The 20,235-nt window shown below is 40.5% G+C and overlaps 1 protein-coding gene across 1 annotated transcript in view; it reads left to right on the plus strand.

Annotated features, from left to right (window-relative positions):
• The window catches only part of TMEFF2 (transmembrane protein with EGF like and two follistatin like domains 2), a 1,048,378-nt gene that overhangs the window by 757,998 nt on the left and 270,145 nt on the right, over positions 1-20,235 (plus strand). The gene's annotated exons all lie outside the window — the stretch shown is intronic.

Raw genomic sequence — 20,235 nt, forward strand, 5'->3', positions numbered from 1 at the left:
TGTTATTTGAGTGTTCCCTTTATTTTTTTGAGCAGTGTGTGTATATGTATGTAGTGTGTGTACATATATATAGTGCAAATGAACCAAGTATTGAACACGTCAGCAATTTTCTATGTAAATGTATATCTAAATTTGGTATTGACATGAAATTCTCACCACATGTCCATCCATCAACTCATCCAGTCCATACATGCAAAGGAATTAAACCATAGATATCCGTAAATTAAAGAGGTTGTCTACTACTATAGAGCATGCCTCCATCGATGTAAACGGTGGAAATAAGATCTTTTGTAAATACCTGGCACTGTCAATCTTGCCTGTGAGCAGCGCTATTACTGACTGCTCACTAGGCATCACGTGTCCTCTTTGCAGCCGGCTATGACATCCGCTGTTGTCACGTAAAGTTCGGGCTGCAGCCAGGCATGACCCAGTGATGCCCTCCCCCCTGATTGATAGGCTGTGGGTGGGTTTCACGCATGTGACAGCCCAGCATCCAGTGCGTGCTTTCCCAATGAAAACAGTGAAACCCTGCCCACATTGATGGGGGCATGCTCTATAGTAGTGGACAACCTCTTTAAGTTATATTTAATAATGAGAAATGTCATAGGGAAAAAGTATTGAACACATTAAGAAAGAGAGGTACAAAAAAACATATCAGCTGGTTCAACAGATGGCCTGTAAAAAGGTGAACTCTTTGGATGCCATACTACACACCATGTTTGATGTCTAAAAGGCTCTGTATATCACCCCCAAAAATACCAACAGCGAAGTTTGGAGGTGGGAACATCATGATGTGGGGCTATTTTTCAGCATATGGCACTGGCAATCATATGAAAGACCGATGGATGAATGGAAAATGTACAGAGACATTCTTAATAAAAATCTGCTGCCATCTACCAAGATGATGAAGATGAAACGAGGGTGGACATTTCAGCAAGACAATGATCCCAAACACTCTGCCAAGGAAGCTCTCAATTGGTTTCAGAGAAAGAAAATAAAGCTGCTAGAATGGCCCAGCCAATCACCTGACCTGAATCCAATAGAAAATTTATGACAGGAACTAAACCTCAGAGTTCATAGAAGGAGCTCACAGAATCTTCAGGATTTGAAGAATGTTTGCATGGAATAATGGGCCAAAATCACACCTGAGCAATGCATGCGACTAGTTTCTTCATATTGCTGGAAAAACCTGTCCTCAGAGTTGGGGAACATTGCCTGAGCAGAAGGAAGCAAGTGTTTTTCAAGGATAACCTTGTATGCTGCATGATACATACGTCCTTCGCAAAGATTAACCTGCCCAATTCCAGCCTTGCTGAAGCATCCCCAGATCATCTCCGATACTCCACCAAATTTCACAGTGGGTGCAAGACACTGTAGCTTGAATGCCTCTCCAGGTCTCCGTCTAACCATTAGATGAGCAGGTGTTGGGCAAATCTGAAAATTAGACTCATCAGAGAAGATTACCTTACTCCAGTCTTCTATGGTCCAATCCTTATGGTCTTTGGAAAACTTCAGCCTGGCTCTCCTTTGCTTCTCATTGATGAAAGCCTTTTTTCTAGCTTTACATGACTTGAGGCCTGCCTTTAGGAGCCTGTTATGAACTGTTCTTGCCGTGCACTTCACCCCAGCTGCCATTTTCCATTCCTTTTGTAGGTCGCTTGATGTCATCCTGCGGTTGCTGAGTGACATTCGAGTAAGATGACAGTCATCCCGGTCATTGGAGAGTCGCTTTCGCCCACTGAATGCCTCAGCTGGCCGAGTATTTAATCTCCCCCAGACCAGACCCTGAGGTGGAGAGATATGATGAATGGCCTTCCTACTGCACTATGGCCATTCACCAAACCACTCACTTTTACTATGGAGTTAACCCCTCTCAACACGTAGTATGCTGGAAGAAATGTAATGGCTTTAGTTCACTGATGCCAACAGCCTCAGGGAAACATATCTCCCCTCCAGCACTTTACTAGTGACTTTGTCACAGAGGTAATAACTCTGAAATGAGTGATGGATCCTATTGATTCTGAGATCATTTTTTCGTGACAAATAGTACTTCATGATAGTGGTAAAATTTATTTGATATGACTTGAGTTTATTTGTGAAATAAATTGAAATTTGGCTAAAATTTTGAAAATGTAGCAATTTTCAAATTTTTAATTCTTATGCACTTAAATCAGAGAGATATGTAAAAAAAAATAGTTAATAAATAACATGATTTGCATGCCTACTTTACATCAGCACAATTTTTTTAGCTATTTTTTTTTATTAGGATGTCATAAGAGTTAAAAGTTGACCAGCGATTTCTCATTTTTCCAGCAAAATTTTCAAAACAATTTTTTTTAGGTACCACATCACATTTGAAGTGACTTTGAGGGGTCTATATGACAGAAAATACCCAAAAGTGACATCATTCTAAAAAATGCACACCTCAAGGTGCTCAAAACCACAATCAATAAGTTTATTAACCCTTCAGGTCCTTTACAGGTATTTTTGGAATGTGAAAGGAAAAATTAACATATAACTTTTTTTCACAAAAAAATTACTTTAGACCCAATTTTTTTTATTTTCACAAGGGTACCAGGAAAAAATGGACCACAACATTTCTTCTGAGTTTGCCGATACACCATATGAGGGGAAAAATCACTGTTTGTGCACATTGCAGGGCACAGAAGGGAAGGAGTGGCATTGGACTTTTTGAATGCAAAATTTGCTTGAATAATAAGCGGACGCCATGTCACATTTGGAGAGCCCCTGATGTGCTTAAACAGCGAAAGCTCCCACAAGTAACACCATTTTGGAAACTAGACCTCTCAGGGAACTTATGTAGATGTGTAGTGAGCATTTTAAACCCCCAAGTGCTTCACAGAAGTTTATAACATTGAGCCGTGAAAATAAAAATTTCACATTCTTACCACAAAAATGTTTTAAGACCCAAATTTTGCATTTTCAGAAGGGTAACAGGAGAAATTGCATCATAAAATTAGTTGTGAAATTTCTCCATACTATGCTGATACCCAATATATGGGGGTAAACTACAGTTTTGGTGCACAGCAGAGCTTGGAAGGGAAGGAGCACCATTTGTCTTTTTGAATGTAAAATTTGCTGGAATAATTAGTTGAAGCCATGTTGCGTTTGGAGAGCCCCTGATGTGCCTAAACAGTGGAAAACTCCCAACAAGTGAACCCATTTTGGAAACTAGACTCCTTATGGAATTTATCTAGATGTGTGGTGAGCACCTTGAACACACAGGTGTTTCACAGAATTTTACAATGTTGATCTGTGAAAATTAAGAAAAAATATTTTTCTCACACAAATGTGGTTCCAGCCCCCATTTTTTTCATTATCACAAGGATAGCAGGAGAAAATGGAACCGAAAATGTGTTTTGTAATTTCTCCTGAGTACACCAATACCCTATATGTGGTCAAAAACTACTTTTTAGGCACAGGGGAAAGTTCAGAAGGAAAGGAGCGCCATATTAGAGTTCCGATTTTGCTGAACTGGTTTGACAGTGCCATGTCACATTTGCAAAGCCCCTAAGGTGCCAGAACAGACCCCCCCATAAGAGATCCCATTTTACAAACTACACCTCTCAATGAAATCATCTAGGCGTAAAGTGATCATGTTGACACCACATGTGCCTCACAGAATTTAATACACTTGGGCGGTGAAGAAATAATACATTTTTATCGCCAGTTTTGTTTTAACCCCAGATTTTACATTTTCACAATGGGAAATGGGTAAAAATGGCAACAAAATTTGTCACACAATTTCTGCTGAATGTAGAAATACTTGATATTGGCTCTACAGTACTGCTTAGCCACACGACAAAACTCGGGAAGGACGGAGCACTATTTGCCTCCAGGGGTGCAGATTTTGCAAGAATAGTTTGCAAACTCCATATACAGAGTGCTAGAAAACCAGAATCCTCCTCAAGTGACCCCACTTTGGAAATTATACCCCTTTGGGAATTTATTTTAACCACATGGGTGTTTTTCAGAAACAAGCAGTGGTTGTTGCTGAGTGAAAATTGCAAACTGCCATGGTAGTGACCAGTATGCTGTAGTGACCAGTACGTTATGCTCAGCTCATGCTTCTGGAGACATACACCCGTAAATTAGGCAAGCTCTCTTTGCTACAGAAATGCCAAACATGTGGACTCTATCTGTGGTTTAGGCACACTGTAGGGCTCAGAAGGGAGGGGGGCATTTGGATTTGGGAGCACAGAATTTGCTGAATTTTGCCATTTTGCTTTTCCAGAGCCTTTTTGCTACCAGTAATGTGGAAGCTCCCTATATTTCCGTTAACATATGTTGAACTTGAATGGGGACTTGCTTTTTTGTTGGATTGAGTCAAAGCTTTTATTGTGATCCAAAATGTTTTGTAAAATGTTCCCATTTATCAAGTGATCTACGCTGAGCACTGATATTGGGGTTTCAATTTAAATCTCAGATGAAACCCCCGAAGGATCCATTCACTATAATGAGGCAGAAGAGTTACTCTGGACTTCATCTGGCCTCTGTTCAGCTGTGCCCTTTTTTTTTTTAGAGGTGCACAAAACTGTGGCCGACGGGACTTTTATCCGTTTCACCTTGTTTGGCTGTAGGATTATAACGCATCTATTTTTGCCAGCTTTTTTTTCTTATGGTGTTCACTAAAGGGGTTAACTAGTTGGACAGTTTAATAGGTCGGGTTGTTCCAGATGCGGCAATACCACAAATATGTGTACTTTTATTTTTATTTTTTTCATAATAATATTATTTATGGGTACAATATATTTTTTATTTTTTACTATTGTGATTTTTTTAAAAAATATTTTTTCAACTTTTTTCACTTTTTTTAGCTTTTTAATTTGTCCCACTATAGGACACTTTCTGCAGTCCGATCGCAGTTATAAGACATAGCAATGCAGGAGCAGTGCTATGCCTTATAACTGTCAGCCCTGCAGACACAAGTTAGTTAGATCAGGCACTGTGCATGATCTAACTACCTTGATATTGCCTGGTGACTCGGATGTCATAATGACAACATTGGTTCACCATGGCAACAATCAAGCCCTGTGATGACATCGTGGGGTCTCCGATCCAAGAACAGAGGGGGTTTTGTCCCTCTGCCTGCTCGCTAAATGTTGTGATCGCAGCGATCGCAGCATTTAGGGAACTAAAGTGCCGGGAGCAGTGCGGGCACTGAGTGCCTGGTGTCAGCCGTCAGAATCAGCTGACATTTGGTGGCGATCGCGCGTGCAGTCTCTGGGTGCGCAAAATTGCCTGGACATATTCAGTATGGCCAAGGTCGCTAAGTACTTACCAACCAGGGCATACTGAGTACTTCCAAGGTCGGGAAGGGGTTAAAACTTGAAATATCCCCCCTTCACAAAATTTGGCCCCTCGAATTTAGGCTCTATAGAAATATCAGAGGAAATCGGTGTCTGTGTTGAATGCAAAACCACAGTTTTTGCCCAAACGGTCTTAAAGAATTAAAGTGACAGCATCCAAAGAGTCGCTCATAAAGGGGCTCTTAAAGTGGCAGCAACCATATAGTCACTAAGGTGGGGCAACCTGATAAGTCTATCTAAAGTCTCTAATTATAGCGGCTGTTGCAGATGTATTTGGGGCCTTATTTATGAGAATTGCATCACAGTTAGATTTTTCTGGTTGCGTATAACAACCAGAATGGGACTTTCAACATTGAAGCTTCTGAGGTAAAGTGAAAGCTTAGCCCTGATTGGTTGCTGTGGACAACTAGAACATTCTGACTGTAAGGCAGTTTTCATAACTGAAATTTGAGATCCTTCTGGACATACATTTTCTGCTTTATATATAGATTCACCTATTAGATCTCTGATCAGTGTGAGGTGATTACTAAGGGTCATAATACTAAGAATCGTTTTTTTAAATGCCGCCCAAAAAAATAACCATCTATTGGGCAAGTTAATCCAAAAGCTAAGAAAGCATAACTGTCTCAAACAGTTGAGACAAATGAACAATGTGAGTCCTGGCTTGAAAGGAAACTGATGAGAGAGGCTGAATCAAAGGCAGCTAAAACATCTGAACAATGGAATGTTGTTTTCAGGAGAATCGGATGAGACAGGCTGAATCAAGGGAAGCTGAAACATCTGAACCCTGGGAACGTTGTCTTCAGGAGAATTGGATTAGACAGGCTGAGTCAAGGAATGCGGAAACATCTGAAGAAAAGGACGAACGTCATCAAAATGACTGCAATTCGACATATGCAACTTATGCAAAGATATATGAAGGTTGATTTGAGTTTTGATGCATTTCACTACTACCCAATTCAGTACTATAAGTCACATCTGAAAGTCATAATAGGCAAAATGGATGTAATATGCCAACATTGTCAAGCAAAACATGTAACTTGGAATCTCATTGTTTGTGCTGCTCAAATGGCAAAGTCAGTTTCATCAAGCATTTTATGCAAAGTATTAAGAGATGCAATTCATCTTTCCAGATGACAGACTTTGGTACGACAGATGGACTTGAGGAAGCAGTATTTATGTTAACTTTTAAAGTCCAGGGTCAAATATAGCACAAAATAGGCTAGATGCTTCCTGCAGCAAATAAAGACCCAACATTTTTACACATTTACTATTTGAGAGAAGAAAAGATGCAAGCTACTTGACATTGTGAATCCATACCTGAGTCAAAAAAAGACATTGTTTTGAATTTGCAAAGATTTTTCCATAAACACAATCAGTTAGTAAACCTTTTTAATGCAGTCTTAGAAAGAATGCCAAGTGATGAATATCAGGTTGTAATAAGATCAGACAAAACACCGGTTGGTGAGCACAAAAGGCGATTTAATTCTCCCAGTGTTAACGAAGTAGCTATTGTAATGGTTGGACAGGACTTTCTGAGCCAAAATATAATTATTCAGCGACAAAGAGAAAATCCTCATTGTATTGCAGAAACACATACGTAGATCATATGATGCTCTGCTATATACTTTAATATTTTAGAATGGCCAAGAAGGCCATCACTTTAATTTAATGCAGACTGATCCCAACACTGCTAGGCCAACCAATAAAAAAATATCAGCTATGGACTTCTACACCTACCAAATAGTGATCGGACATAGTTCATCAAACCACATTTTACAATTTAGGTAAATTTTTCATCAATTTACAGTATATATGTATGCCAAGGTGGAAAGGGAGCATCTTATGTACATAAGACTGAACCAAAAAAGGTGACCTTACAGTAATTTTTTTTTCAGATAACAGCTGTTATGATCTGCAACTTAGAACTAAGGAATAGGAGGGAAAAGCTGTCCCTGCACTGTGACTCAGCTTTACCCTATGCTGGGGTGGGTGCCCTATTCCTTATGAATAGCCCCACCGAAACTCCTGCATTGAACTCAAACGAAGACCTGTAGGAACGGGAAAAGGGGTCACTAAAAGATCTAAGGACTGGGAGAAAAAGCAGGAGACCTCATAATGGAAAAGCTAGCTGCAGAAACGAAAATTAAAGGAAACAAAACTGGTGGAACAAGAAGTCCCAGGATAACAATAATCCAAAGCAAGAAGAACTAAACAAGGCTACTTAGCCAGAGCACAAGCGTTACAACACTTATGTCCAGCAAGGAATGGGGGCCAGGTGCTAGGTAATAAAGAGTGCAGAGATCACGTGACCAAGAAACCCAGCACCAGAGGAAAAGACTAGAAGCAAGGAAACCACAACAAGATGGCCTATAGTAAAACAACATAGATTCTAACAGTACCTCCTCTAGGCCGAGCCTTACCAGGAAATCTCCTGTGAAAAGCCTTAATTAGTCTTGAGGCCCAGACGTCCTTGGCCTTCACCCAGTAATTATCCTTGGGACCGAAACCTCTCCATTACACAAGATACTGTAATCTTCCTCAGTGCCACCTGGAATCCAAAATGTGAGAAAACTCAAATTCACAGTCCTCATCAACAGGAGGAACAGTAGGCTTTGCCTGCTTATAAGGAGTGTGCGCCTTCTTAAGTAACGATACATGAAACACAGAATTAATCCTCCAGGACGAGGGAATGGCCAACCTCACAGCTGCCAAGTTAATTATCTGAACCACTTTGAAAGGACCCACAAATTTAGACCCCAGTTTTTTAGAAGGAATTTTCAAACTAAGATTCCTAGAGGACAACCAAACCATATCCCCAACAGCAAACAAGGACTCCTTTCTTTTTTTTCTCAAAATACCTTTTTGATCTCCTGTTTGTCTCTTTAAGGTTCAGGCGTACACTGATCCAAACCCTCTCCAAATCACCAGAAAAACTGAACTCCTCCGGTGCAGCAGCCCCAACTTTGGAAAATGAACCAAAAGATGGATACCTGCCAGTACAACAAAAAAATGGAGAACAACCAGCCAAGAAAGAAGTATGATTATTAAGGGCAAACTCCGCAAGTGGTAGAAATTCTGACCACATTTCCTGATTGTCTGCCACAAAACATCTCAAAAACTACTCAACATCCTGGTTCTTCCTTTCAGTCTGTCCATTGGACTCTGGATGATACCCCGACGAGAATGACAAATGAATTTTCAATCTGTCATAAAAGGCACGCCAAAAGCGAGCTACAAACTGTGGTCCTCTATCAGAAACAATATCCGTGAGAACACCATTGAGCCTGACAACCTCCTTCACAAAAGCCTCAGCAAGAGTCTTAGCGCAAGTTAACTAGTTGAATGGAACCAGATGACACATTTTACTAAACCGGTCCACAACAACCCAGATGACAGAAAAACCCTCCGATAAAGGCGGATCAGTGATAAAATCCAAGGCAAGGTGCGTCCATGGTGAACTAGGAACTTCCAAGGGGGGTAGCATCCCCGCAGCCGGAGCGTGAGAGGCCTTCGACCTAGTGCACACAGAACACTGACGCACCCACTTGATGACTTCCCTTTGCCACCCTGGCAACCAGAAACTCCGACCGATAGACTTTCTAATTTCTGAAATCCCTGGGTACCTGCCAACCGAGACTCATGACATTCAACAAACAACGCTCTCCTCAAAGCTCTAGGTACAAACAATTTACCACACAGAGTGTTAGTTAGTGCCGCACTCTGAGCTCCTAGGATGCTATTCTCCAACTCAGAATCCAATGCGGCCACCACCACCCCTCTCTGCAAAATACACTCCTCCCTCTCAGCATTCACCACTGGAGAGAAACTACGAGACAAAGCGTCAGCCTTAACATTCTTTGTCCCCTGGACAAAGGTTACGGCAAAATTGAACCGCGCAAAAAACAGTGCCCACCTAGCCTGACGGGCATTCAAACGTTTAGCTGCGTCCAGATAAATCAAATTGTTATGATCAGTGAAAACCTGCATAGGATGTCGAGACCCCTCCAAAAAATGTCGCCAATGCTCGAACGCGAGTTTAATAGCCAACAACTCACGATTACCAACATCATAATTGAGCTCTGTCTCAGATAAATTTTTTGAAAAGAAAGTACAGGGATGAACCCCTGTTAGGAGACCTCCTAACAGAAAAGCTAGTTGCAGAAATGAAAATTAAAGGAAACAAAATTGGGGGAACAAGAAGTCCCAGAATAACAATAGTCCAAAGCAAGAAGAACTAAACAAGGCTACTTAGCCAGAGCACAAGCGTTACAACTCTGATGTCCAGCAGAGAATGGGGGCCAGGTGCTAGGTAATAAAGAGTGCAGAGATCACGTGACCAAGAAACCCAGCACCAGAGGAAAAGACTAGAAGCAAGCAAACCACAACAAGATGGCCAATAGTAAAACAACATATATTCTAACAACAGCGACCTGGCCCTTGTGATAACCAAATTAATTTTACTGATGTCACATCAGTTCCCAGCAACCGGGTCTTGCAGAGCGCAGCTCCAGTATATTTAAACAAATAATTTAAAAAAATGACTTTATATTGCCTGGTTATCAAAAATAGAGGAGTCCCCACACCGTATTTTTTAGTTATTTAAATGAATAATTTTAAAAACTAGCGTGAGGTCCTCCTTATTTTTGACAACCAGCCAAGTTAAAGCGGACAGCTGTGGGCTAGTATTCCTAGACTGGGAAGGGGCCATGGATATTGGCCCTACGCAGTCTAAAAATAGTGAAAAATTTGTCATGATGCTAACAGTGATCTCATTGAGGTCACCACAGTTCATTGGCTCACTCACATTGAGCTGCCCATGTGAAACCACCTCTTGTGACCTCGGGTATCCTCAATGATGTCACCGCAGGTCACTTAAGCTGCGCTCTTACTCTCAGCTCACTGTCTTTTGGATTTACGGTTGAGCGTGATGCCATCGCTTAGCCATGCCATCCAGATGTAGCAGAGTTGGAGCATGACGTGAGACATATGGATTACTGTCCTACAGGTGAGGAATATGGTGTTTTATTGTTTTTAATAAAGGGTGGGGAGTGTTTCTTTCAAATAAAGCTGACATTACAAAGCTGACATCAACCCCACAAATATTACTCAACTTGCCACAGCACCATGGCAAATGGGAAGACCCGGGCAAAGCTCCTGAATTGGCACATCCAATAAAAGCGCCTTTTCTGGGGCAGCTGCAAGCTGCTATTTTTAGGCTGGAGAGGGCCAATACCCTTGGCCCCTTCCCAGTCTGAGAATACCAGCCCCAAGCTGTCTGCTTTAGCTTGGCTGGATGTCAAAAATGGGGGGACTCCACGCTGTTTTTTTACTTATCTATTTAAATCATTTAAAAAAAAACAGCGTGGGACCCCGCTATTTTCGATAACTAGCCAATATAAAGCTGACAGCTGGAGGCTGCAGCCCACAGCTGTCAGCTTTACCTACCCTGGTTAGCACAAATAGAGTGGGCAGCACGTCATTTTTTTTTTGTATACAGTGCGCCCCGGCCAATCACAGCCATGCCAATATTTCTCATGGCTTTGATAGAGCCCACATCAGCAAAGCTTGTTGATTGGCTGTGCTGCAGCCTTTCAACAAACTTTGTTCCTGCTGACAAACCCAAACAGTAGCATGGACTTCCTGGATATGTCCGTGTTTGGGGTCCTTGCACGGACATTAGGTGTTCAGTACAGACCCTGGGCTTTACTGTTTAGGTTCGTCCATCCCTAGCTATGACTACAACAAACCACAAAGTCAACCACTTTGCCTTTGTGCTTTATTATTTTTGAGAGCCCATGCATTTCACTTGGTCAAATTTATGTTGCTTTTTTAGGGTGTGTAGCCTTAAAAATCTTTTCATGTACGCACCTGAAGGTAAAAATAAAAATGTTGTTTACTAAAAAGCGCTACAATAGACACCTGTGTATTTGAAATCAATCTTAATCTTTTGTCCATTAACCATTGATAGGGTACACTGGGGGGAAAGAGAATGAATTGTTGAACTATGCTGTCCCCCTCTTAATTTTTTTAGCTGTTTGTGAAAGCAGAGTAACTTTTAATATTTATTAATAATTAGTTCAAAAAGTAGTTTTTCGCCTCATAGTTAAAATAAATTTGTGCAAATAAACGACTGTTAACACCAAACTAACAAAGAAGAAGAGATGACAAAACAAATTTTAAATGCTGAAGATGTCATCTTCATTGTGAAACTGAAAATGTAACCTTAGAAAGCATAATCAACATTTTAGCATATAATTTTTCACGAGCGAAGCCGCGGGTATTTTGGTAGTACAGTATATCTATATAGATAGATAGATATCTATATACAGTATGTTGGTAGAAAGTACCATTACATTGCTATTCATTCATAGGTTTAGCAACCAACTCCTATTGTGTCAGTTCGTATAAATCATATTGCGTTGTAAAAATCAAAGAATTTTGCACATTTTACCTATTGAAAAGGAATCTGCACAAAACTCCTGAAGTTTCCTGTACATGGTTTTATAATGTCATATTGAATAAGTCATCTTCAGTTCAGGCAATAATTTTTTTTTCAGGCAGCTATATCCTCAGACATACATAAAATAGTGATTTTATAGTCTGAGGCAGACATAGCCTTTTTCAGGCCAGATATTTTTGTTGATTTCTGACTGTTATGGTCCAGTTCAGTGACCTCTGACTTTAATGAATTATCCTTTTACTCTTAAATGGTTGATGTTTCCATGGTAACCTTACAGAGGGGCTCAGTTTATACATTTTGAAACTCATCGGTTCCAGTTCAACTAATGTGTTAACCAGGGATATTGTCAAGTAAAACACAAGTACTTGGCTTTTCTTTTGCTTTACTGAATAAAATGACTGCAGTTTTAAATTCACACTCCTCCTCATTTTGTCATGTTTAATGTGATTGTTTTTTAAATTATGTATATTATGTTTAATGTTATACATTTATTACACACTGTAAATCTTCTTTGCACCTTTTTCATGTGGACAATGCCCTGGAATTAAAGGGGTTTTCCCACAAACGAAAGTTAATTTTAATCAATAGATATTGGAATAATAATAACTTCCACAATTGGATGTGTTTAAATAAAATGTTCCTATGCTGAGATAATCTTATAAATGTTTCCCTGGTAATGGCTGTGTCTGACCGTGTATGGAACACAGTCTGATCATACCACATCTCCTGGGCAGGGGAGGAAGCAAAAGACTATACAGACATTACAGCAGGGGATCGCAGCTGATTCTTTCTGTGAGGTAAAACATTTCCCTGCCTGTTTTTAAACAATGTTTTACTTCAAAGAAAGAATGAGCTGTGATCCCCTGCTGTAAGGTCTGTATACTCTTTTGCTTCCGCCCCTGCCCAGGGTATGTGGTATGATCAGACCATGCAACACACATGGTCAGACTGGCAAAGCAGAGAAGTGGTGAAGAAAAGTTAAAATGTATCCTTTATTGATGTAGCTAAAATGAATAAAAAAATTAATAAAAAGGTCACAAGGACCAGGAGTGCAACAAAGTGTCTGTCACCCTTATTGGGATCTACACCTCCCTGAGTGTTGGAGGTGTGAATGATAAACAGGTCATTAAATGACACAGGTACCACCTATGTACAACTGACCCACCAAATTAGCTGACAGATAGATGGTCAATAACTATAGACCAGCTGAGAGAAGCAACAACGTGGATGTGACATATAGTGGTTAAATTAGAGAGTCATTATTGTGATAGAATAATGGAACAGTCTCACCACTTCTGATGTCAATGATCTCCAATGCTCTCATCAGCTCACAGACCAGGGCTCTCTATGTACTCAGCCTCCAGCCGTGCAATAGACACACTCCCGAAGCGTTTCCTCACGTTAGTGGATCATCAGGGGAGATGAGTGTTGGTGTGTCAAAGTCTGTCGCCGGTTCTGGTCAGATGGTCAGACACTGCCATTACACAGGGGAACATTCATAAAATTATCTCAACACAGGAACATTTTATTTAAACACATCCAATTGTGGAACGTATTATCATTCCAAGAACTATTGATTAAAATTATTTGTTCATGGGAAAACCCCTTTCAGGGTGCTTTAAAAAATAAATAAAAAAAGGAGGCTAAATAATTTTTTACATTTTCTTTTGACCTCAAACAATAAGTTAATGTTTTTCTCTGACTTTCAACACTTTTTCGAAGGAAGGGTTTCTTAAAAAGTGATTAAAACTAGTAATTACAACTTATCTAATCTCAAGGTTCCTGTGAAGACCATTCTGGGGTTTATCCGGTGACTGAATGAATGCTGACAAGGGTAGCCTGACATTGAGGTCTGTTAGCTTACTGGACCCAGAGATTATCAGAAGTGCATATTAGTGCATATTAGTGCCGTATTTCCCCAAAAACAAGACCTACCCCAAAAATAAGCCCTAACGTGATCTTACAGGATTTTTGGAGTTTCCTTGAAATACAAGCCCTACTCCAAATACACTCAGGGCCAGCATTGGGGAGGAGGCAAACAAACTGGGAAATTGCCCAGGGCCATGACTGCTTAAGGACCTTTGGTGACATCATGGTCATGTAACCATGCAGGACTCTATAGGTACTGAAGAGCAGACAGGCTGACATGCTGGGCCGGCGTTATGGTGAAGCGGGGGGGAAATTGAGCAATTTGTCAGGGCGCCCACTCTCTTAGGGGATCCAAATATTTATTTTCCAAGGTTAAGACTGATTAAGGACTTTTGATGACATTACAGTCATGTGATCATGATGTCACCAAAGGTCCTTTAACTGCAGGAGTCTAGAAAAATTGAAAAGTAGACAGGTTGGTATGTACTGTATGTGCAGTGTGTGTATATGCATGTGTATGTGCAGTGTGTGTTTATATACATGTATATGTGCAGTGTATACATTTGTATGTGCAGTGTGTGTGTATACATGTGAATGTGCAGTGTGTCTATATACATGTATATGTGCAGTGTGTATATGCTTGTGTATGAGCAGTGTAAGATACCTCACGGACACATAGTTGATGGGAGGTATATATCACAGAGATGTTGACATCTGTGATGTAATCCTGGAATGTTGTTCTAGTTCACGTAAGCACTAAGAGGATTGTTTGGTGAATCCAGGTCCAGGTTTTATGGGCAACTTGAGAGACGGGCGGGTCTTGTTGCCCACATACCTCATCTCTGTGTATAGTTAACCAGTTAAAATGGAGGCATTGTTTGGCACATGGTCTGTGTTTGGAGGGAAAAGGCCTCCTTTGTGTTGTTGTCTCCAGACAGAGTCCGTATACTGGATGCTATCCAGCCTGTGTGCCCACAGGACGGGCTACCTAGAGACTTTGCCTAAAGGGCTATTTACTTTGTTTTGCCTGCACTAAAGGCTGTTTATTTTCTTTTTGCTTTTGATCGGTTTATGAAGCAATAAACTGACATGGACATTTAAATGAAAACGCTTCCTGTTTGCCTTCCAACTCACCCAAGTGAGTAGAAACCCCACAACAGGTTGTGTATATACATGTGTATGTGCAGTGTGTGTTTATACATCTGTATTTGCAGTGTGTGTATATGTTTGTGTTTGTGCAGTGTGTGCGTGTATATACATATGTATGGGACCTCGACATGAGTGGATATAAGTAAAGCAAAATTAGAAAAAAAAAGACAAGGAAGAATGTCTTCTATTGTCATTGTCATAGATGTCATTGTGATAATAGCAATTAACATTATAGCTTCAATCAGGCATGAAGAGAATCGTCAGATTTGCATTTTCTTTATCTTCTACAAACCTTTTATTTAACCTTTCTTTATAACATCTATAATGGGGCTTGTACATCAATAATGTAAAGTGAACCATGACGAAGGCTCTATCAAAGGTTATGCTTTTTTCTGATTTCAGAGGGCTCCTGCAGTAAATAAAAATACTGATTTGTTATACACATTTGAGCATTAGGAATGCAATGAACTCTTAACAGCAACAGGGCAAGTGGATACATTTTTACACAGAATATCTTCTAGCTGGTATTTTAGCTGTCATATTTTATTGAGAATTTACGGGAGCAGTAAAGACAGCAACAGCTTGGTAAATCCATCAGTGCCATCAGTGAATAATACAAGGATGAAATTATTATTAGTTTCATTGCCTCTTTTAGGCACACTAAAATCTACCAGGGAGTTGTGAAGCTTTAATAACTGACATGGAGTTAGCAGGTGCAACACTTGGTTCTTAAAATGCCATATACTTCAAGGGAAAGACCTTGTACATTATGTGAGCCACAGATGGTAAACAGATGCTTAAAACTATTTCTTTGCTCTCCGCATTTAGACTTGTGGAGTTATTTCTACCATGTCTGCATAGATAGTACAAAAAGTTCCACAAACTAGTTCTACAGCAAACAGGAACATTGACAATTTTGAATTGGTGATGCGTTGTTTTTTTATGGTTACATATGAAATTGTTTGTATTTTCTCTAAGTTTATTAGATTTATACTGATTCATCATAGTTAACCTATTTTGTGTCCTATTTATATATTGTCAACTGTAATGTACAGATGTGGCCACCTTTAACTTTTCCCGAATGGCACTAAGTTATTCAACTTTTCATGATACCAATTCAATACAATTTTGCCGCATTCATTTATATGAGTGTAGGATGGCCAGCAGATGGCATTTATCAGCCGTATCTATCACAGCCATCCATTAAATTTACAATAAATTCAAGCAGAGATTTATTTTCAAGACCAATTATATTTAAACATCCTTTTTAGATTGTCCCTAAATGAACCATGAAAGAATCCTATGAAGGATATTAAGAGATGAGACTGTGGACTTTCTGTAAACAAAAAAAGTAAGCTCATCAATAACAAATCATCCTCTTGTTCCATCAGCTGACGGTTCTGGAGTGAATTGTGTGCACATCCAGGACCGGGGATGAAAGTTAAAGGGGTTGTTTGGTCATACAGATTATTGAACCGATGCAAAGCTTCTGGCAAATAAACATCATCATTGCTGTTAAGGTTCCTGCATGTTCCTGAGCTGTAACATGTAGAAAATCGTCACTTCCGGCTACTGTCTATTTAAATCTCAAAATATAGAAATTTTCTGCCTCTGCTTTGAACGGAGCAATGAATGATGATGTCATACGGGGTGTGGTCTTTACTCTCCAGGGAGAGGAGCATGAATGAGATCATCAGATAAATATCTGACTCATTGTTCCTAAATAGCCATAAGAGGGAGGTCTGATGCAGAGGAGAAAAGAGCAGGCTGATGAGAAAGAGGGAGACAGGGGAGAGTCTGGGTGTACAGGAGAAGAGAGCAGGCTGATGAGAAGGAGGAGGGATGCTGGATGCAGAGGAGAACAGAGCAGGCTTCTGTAAAGGAGGGGGAGACTGCATGCAAAAGAGATCAGAGCTGGCGGCTGAGAAGAAAACAGAAGGCTAGATACAGAGGAGATTGGAGCAGGCTGCTGAGAAGGAAAAGTGTGGCTAGGTACAGGTGAAGTCAGAACAGCATGGTGGCGCACTGGTTAGCACTGCTGCCTTGCAGCGCTGTGGTCCTGGTTTCAAATCCCACCAAGGACAACATCTGCAAGGAGTTTGTATGTTGTTCCCGAGTTTGCGTGGGTTTCCTCAAGGTTCTCCGGTTTCCTCCCACACTCCAAAGACCTACTGATAGGGAATATAGATTGTGTGCCCCATTTGGGACAGCAATGATAATGTCTGTAAATTGTCTTAATTGTAAAGCGCTGTGAAATATGTTGGCGCTATATAAGTAAAAAGAGTATTATTTTTATTAGAGCTGGCTGTTGGAGTGGAGGTGGGGAGAACTGGAAAAGGGAAGAAGAGTGACAGGCAACAGGCATGTTAGAGTAGTCCATGCTCTGTTTTTGCATGTTGAGCCTGTATATCACTCCAAAAAACACAGTCTAAGAGTGCAGTGGGCAAACCAGAGATCACGCTAACTAGATACAGCGGGCAGACAGTGAGGGTGGGAGTTAGAGATGTTAGAGATGTGTGTAATGTAATGTATCATGTGAATGTAGTTTGTATGGTCCGAGGGAGAGCTGGAAGGACGTCCAGAGCATAAACAATAGTAAATTGTGCAAATAAGTGCAAGAGGATGAAGGGGAGCTCAAAATGTAAAATTAAGGTAACAGGGGGTTGTTTTTCTTAATATAAGGAGAAGAATATATTATTCTTGTGCCAATAAAACCCGTTTAAAGATTGAAAACTTTATTTAATACATACATACCTCAACATTAAAATTGCAAAACCAAGAAGAAAAAGTCATGGAATTCTACAAATCACAGGATTGTAATAGAAACAACATTTTATTTCACCATAAACCCAGGAGTATAACCAGTATAACAAAGCCTTTTCATGGCCTCCATGGTCTCCAGATAGAGACTGGAGATTGGAATGGAGCAATAGAGCAATAGAGACTAGAATGGATGTCTATAATCTCCTGCGTTGAGTCCCGCTTTTATCTTGAACACAATGGTAGCCAGAGATTGGTCTGGAGGCCATATGGGCAACAATATGAAGAGGCCTTAATGTGGAAACTTTACACCTGGCCTGCTCCCAGGATTATGGTGTGGGTTGGCATAATGCACAGTAGCCATACACTTGTAGTCTTTATTCAAGGTACACTAAAAGCTCAGCATTACAATGATTTGGGATTGGAACCAGTGATATCATGATTTCTCCATAGAGTCTGAAGAGCCATTAATCAGCAGGACAATGCCAATCCACATGTTTATCATACTACTTTGAGTAGCCTGCGTGGCCTAAATATGCTACCATGGCCTGCAGCTTCTACAGACTTGTCTCCTATCGAGCACATGTTGGATGTCATTGGTCGGCAATAGCAAGGGTAGCTGCAAGCAGTGGATCTTTATGATTTACATGCCCACGGCAATTCAGTATGGCAGGGTAATCTTCAGAAAAACATTAATAACCACATTTATATTAGCTAAGGTGTGTAAGTGTGTGTATTCCTGCAAGTGGCCCTCATACTCAATACTGAAAAAATCGAGATGTTTTTGAAAAATTTGTTTTCATTTTTTTATCCCTTTCATTATCATTAATATGTCTTTCCATTCTATGATTTCCACAACTCCATGACTTTTCCATCTTGGTGTTGCAATTTCAATGTTGAGCAATGTGTTTAAAAATTTTGTTGGCAATAACATCAAGGGAATGCAACAACCATTATGTGTCAGTCTGGATCATGAGAGGATGGCACAGCTCACAACTTCAGAGATAGACATAGAAAGCCATAAAACACTGAATACATATTACAGATAGTGCGTTACATCATAGCAGTAATGAACAGTTTCCAAAGCTACTGTATGTAAGGTCACTTTGATAAGGCTGTGATTAAGTTAAAGAGATTTTCCCACAAACAAAATTATTTTTAAAGTTGATTTTCATCAATACGTCTTTGAATAATAATACGTTTCACAATTGGATGTCTTTAAAATAAATCTTACGGTGCTGAGATAATTTTGTGTCCCTGCTCTGTACTGTACAGGAACATGGTCTGATCATACCACATCTCCTGGGCAGGAGGGAAGCAAAAGAGTATACAGACATTACAGCAGGGGATCACATCAGATTTTTTTGTAAGATAAAGCATTTCCTTGCCTGTTTTTAAAAAATGTTTTACCTCAAAGAAAGAATTATCTGTGATCCCGTGCTGTCCTGTCTATATACTCTCTTTTTTGTCCTCCCCAGTTCAGGAGATGTGGTATTATCAGACCGTGTTCCTGCACAGTCAGACACAGCCATTATACAGCACACAGCAGGGGCACATTTATAAGATTAAAGGCCCCATCACACTTAGCGATGCTACAGCGATCCCGACAACGATACGACCTGTCAGGGATCGTTGCTGAATCGCTATGTGGTCACTGGTGAGCTGTCAAACAGGCAGGCTCACCAACGATCAGGGGAGCAGCGACATCGTGGAAAGAATCTTTCCACGATGTCCTGCTCCTGGTTACCAGCCTGCTGAAGCAGGAGCAGGCTGGTAACCATGATAAACAGCGGGTTACTAGGGGCACACGTGCCCCTAGTAACCTGCTGTTTATCATGGTTACCACTCTGCATGGTGAGCGGGTGCGCCCCTAGTAACCCGCTGTTTATCATGGTTACCAGCCTGATCACTGGTCCTGCTGGTCACACACAGAGATGTGTGCTGAACAGCGGGAGGGCAAAGACCAAAAAAAGTCCAGGACATTCTGCAGCGATCAGCGACCTCACAGCAGGGGCCTGATCACTGCAAAGTGTCACACATAGCGACATCGCTGGTGAGGTCGTTGTTGTGTCACCAAAACCGTGACACAGCAGCAATCTCGCTATGTGAGACGGGGGCTTAATTGTGAAACTTATTATTATTCAAAGATCTATTAATTAAACTGAACTATGTTTTTGCAAAAAACCCCTTTAAAGCACGTATTTTCAGGGCAATTAGAGCTCTTGCGATTTGCCACAAATCAATTAGTCAAGAATCTATTTTTTGGGGAAAAATGCTAGAAATATGGTAAATTATAATTTCAATGGGTTTGCCCATCTTTACAGTATATTCCAGATATTATCCTTTTTATTAATGTGAACAAAATTGCCATTCTCAAATCAGTAGCAGTGCATAAATAATTGGTGGCACTGCTGGGACCTCCAACCATCCCAGAAAATGGGTGGGGTCTAAAATTATAAGAAATGTGCTCTGCAGTGATGTGCCTGCTCAAATTTGGCTCCATTCCTTGTCTTTCTGACTGCCAGAAAAAGCCAAGTATAGTGCATGGCTATTTCTATCAATCCTTTAAACAATGAACGCGGTCAAGCATGCGCACCTCTTCCCTATTCAAGGTGAGACTCTGCAGATCCCTGTTCTTGTGGTTCAGTTCTCCCATTGTCAAGA

This window comes from Phyllobates terribilis, unplaced genomic scaffold, assembly GCF_046119375.1.
Source record: "Phyllobates terribilis strain yellow unplaced genomic scaffold, ASM4611937v1 Scaffold_9__5_contigs__length_417890890, whole genome shotgun sequence".
Classification (NCBI taxonomy): domain Eukaryota; kingdom Metazoa; phylum Chordata; class Amphibia; order Anura; family Dendrobatidae; genus Phyllobates; species Phyllobates terribilis.